We start from the raw sequence: 3,668 nt of genomic DNA, 5'->3' as shown, positions 1-3,668 counted from the left end.
TTTCCATACGAACACTGCTTATCGGAACCGTCACTGTCCGTCGTTTGAAAACGCTTAGCAGTTCTGGTCACAATCTCCTTCAGCTTTTTGTTTGGTGGGATAACACCAAAGCGACGGAATCATATTTGTCTTCAGATAAATCAGCCTTGATAGGAGCAAGATCACAAAAAATGCATCGCTGGATTTTTTACCATCGGATGCCACAAAAAACCAGCTTGGTCGTGTCTCCAGACGCAGCCTCCGCACGCAGAGTCCGCTCGGCGGCGGTGTCGCGCCGGCCGCGCGCTGTGCGCCCTGCACGGCCGGCTGTCGGCGGTGCCCAGCTGGTGCCTCCTCTCCGGCACGGCACGGCGCGGCGCGGCGCGGCGCGGCGCCCGGCCGCCAGCGCTGCAGCTGGGACGGCCAGCATCCCGGCCTAGAGCCCGCCGACCGAGCCACGGCAAAAACCAGGTGTCGCCGTGTTTTTGCCGCGGGAAAGTGTCACCCGGCGAGCCCAACCGCTTTCAAATCCGTTACCCAGTGCGAAATGTCACGATAAGTTTGAAATTGCGGGATGCGCCAATGTGCTGCCGACAGCCGGTGAGAAATTGACAGGCTGCCACGCGCGTGCTTACGACAGCCCATTTAAAGTTTAAACCCATGCGCCGGCAGAGGCACTCGGTGCGCAGCGGTGCCCACGTGGAGAGGTGTCTTTCGGCGACCAGGTGAGCTTGGCCTGGCCTCTGCTGGTCTGGGGTGAAGTGATGGGCAGGATACAGTGCTCCCAGGGAGGTTGGGGGGGGGGGGGGGATAGACAACGCGCCCACACATTTCTGGGAATAAGACATCATTGATGAATGTGAACGCACGTTGGGAAACGGTGCTTTGTTTGTCGAGGTTGTATTCCACTTGGCACGCTCATTTATAACGTGCGGTAGTGTCTCGGCCCGGGTCCGAGTCTCGTGCAGTTGATTGAGGTCTAGGCATAGGGGGAAGAGAAAATGCGAGGATCCCATTTGTGAAAGACACACAGATACAATCTCACAAGCACGGTCACGTTCATTATATCTCTGTCGGGGTGTGGTTGCCCATACAACCTCTGGGAGGATGTTTCAAGCTCATCTCTGAGGAAGTCGCTGCATTCTCAACTTGTTTTAACTCCAGTTCTGCTTAGCACCACAGTCTTGCGGCCATCCCACTCAACTTTGAATATGCAGCAGGTGATAACAAACACCCTGAAGGTTTGTTTGGATCGGACAGGAATAAGTGTGATGGCCTTAAACCGTTCTTCCGGCCCCTCGCCTGATTAGGGTCAACTGCATACATTATATGAGAGTGAGCCCATTGGCTATGCATGATGACCATGATTGTGGCAAGACATATCACTGCCTTCTGCAGAAAAGTGTTATTTCAGCCTCTTTGTGTACATTGTCCAAGTTCCACTCATCTGACATCTGCAGCATCTGAGAACCAAAACTAAAAAAGCCGTTAGGACGTCACCATTATTTCATCGGGTTTGGTCAACTTCACTTTGTGCTATTTTTAACACGGCAGATACAAGCTGGAACGAGTCGAGTCTGCCTGCATGTGTCTATCTGTCTGACTCGCTGTTCACCTAGAACACCCCAATGTGTCGGCTTTCTTGCTTTGCCCGCCACGCGTCGCCCTGGCCACGTCCGGCTTCGACAGCTGACGTTGGGCATGGAGGCCCGGGTTAGCCCGACTCACAGAATCCCCGACGCTCCCGGTGCGCCGCTGCTGCGCGCTCAGCGAGGGCCGCTGCAGAGACACAACCCGTGAGGGGCCAGCGGAACAGACGAGAGCTGCTAATGCCATTCCCTCGGCGTCACTGGACCGATGAGTGTTGTCAGGGCACCACGCCGTCAATGTCGAGAACAGCGATAGCGGGTGAGGGTGGGGGGAGAATCCGCCCCATCTTCGGCACAACTGAACGCTAACCCTTCGACGCTGCTTGGGGAGGTCCCAGAAAAAATCGATCACGTGCATGCCTTATCTCTTCAATGTACCCACTGTGAGGTCAAACTATTGCTCAAGTAGGGCTATTTTCGAGCAAAACCTTCAGCCAGTGGCACGGCTGGCATCGCGCCAGCGAGCCATGCCTGGCAGCGGGTGTCAGATTCCAAGCTCTGAAACATGTCCGAATTCTCTTTGCCATGCAAACGGAGCTTTTTAACCAGCCTGCACGGAAACACAACCGTCCGTCAGGGTAACCGAGCGAGCAACATTCCGCATGTACCGGACGGAGCGCATGCAGGGTAGCTCCAGTCTGGAGTGGCCGCGTGCGGAGCTGCGCCGCCGGCACCCGGCCGTCGCCTCAACGTCCGTCTCGTCCGGGTCAATGCAACGGCGCAGCTGCACGCGGGGCAGTCCGGGCGTCCCGGCGCAGCTGCCGGCCTCGGTCCCCGCCCCCGCGGCCGAGTATAGCCCCCTCCCCCCTGCCCCTCCCCTCGCGGCCGGCAACGCTGCGTGACGTCACCGGTACTACGGCGCGACGGCCAGCGCACGGCGTAACGAGACGCGACACGTCAGCGGCTCCCAAACTGAGCCGAGGTCGACCGTCGTGCGGACGCTCCCGCAGCGGCTCTCAAACTGAGTCGAGGTCGACTGCCGTGTGGACGCTCCAGCCGTTCTGACCGGAGGTTCAGCGCTCAGGTCTTGGTGCTCTGTATTCACGCCTTCTGAATGCGATTCGCGCTCCTGACCTGACTGAACACGCTCGGCCACGCCCGGTGCCAAACAACGGCTGCTGCGCTATCAAAGCTCAGGTGCTTCTCACTCCGGAGATAAATAAGCGTTCTGAGCACTGGTGTCGCGACGTGACCGGACTGGTGACGACAGGCAGGACCGCATGACCGGACTGGTAACGACAGGCATGGACCGCATGAACGGACTGGTGATGACAGGCAGGGACCACATGACCGGACTGGTGACGACAGGCAGGGACCACATGACCGGACTGGTGTTGACAGGCAGGGACCACATGACCGGACTGGTGACGACAGGCAGGGACCACACGACCGGACTGGTGACGACAGGCAGGGACCACATGACCGGACTGGTGACGACAGGCAGGACCTCATGACCGGACTGGTGACGACAGGCAGGACCGCATGACCGGACTGGCGGCGCTTGGTGGGGCAGGGCTGACCACAGCAGAGCCTGGGCGAGCCACCAGGTGTCGGCTTCGCGTGTTGTTTGATCGGCTGTCAGCTTGAGAAACAAAATGCCGAGGGCTTGAGCCATGCCATACTTATGAGTAACCACTTGCCATGATGTTGCATCATTTACCTCCGCTAGAAACCTAGAAAACAATCCACGTTTTGGGCCGTTCCAACGTCCCTGTAAGCCGCGACCAAAGGTAGGGTAGGCCGGCAGCGTGGTTGAGATTGTTGTGCCTGTTCGGACCGGAGCGCCGGAAGCCGCTGATCCAGTCACGGCTCCGGCTCTTGGGACGCCAGACCTCCGACGGCGACGGCACCCCCCGAGAGCCGCAGCACGCCGGCTCGGTCAGGGCCTGCCTCAGTTCGGCGCGCCGCCCACCCGGTCGGGTCGCCGAGCAGCCGCGGCCGGCCGCTGCAGCGCCAACTGTTTGGGAGCCGCAGCGGTAGTACGGTCAGCGTACGGCCGGACGGCGCGAGTCCGCCCACCGGCCGCAGAGGCTTGCGCCT

The sequence above is a fragment of the Pollicipes pollicipes genome, unplaced genomic scaffold (assembly GCF_011947565.3).
Source record: "Pollicipes pollicipes isolate AB1234 unplaced genomic scaffold, Ppol_2.1 Scaffold_3447;HRSCAF=4054_pilon_pilon_pilon, whole genome shotgun sequence".
NCBI lineage: Eukaryota > Metazoa > Arthropoda > Thecostraca > Pollicipedomorpha > Pollicipedidae > Pollicipes > Pollicipes pollicipes.
Note: the sequence above shows the minus strand (reverse complement) of the source record.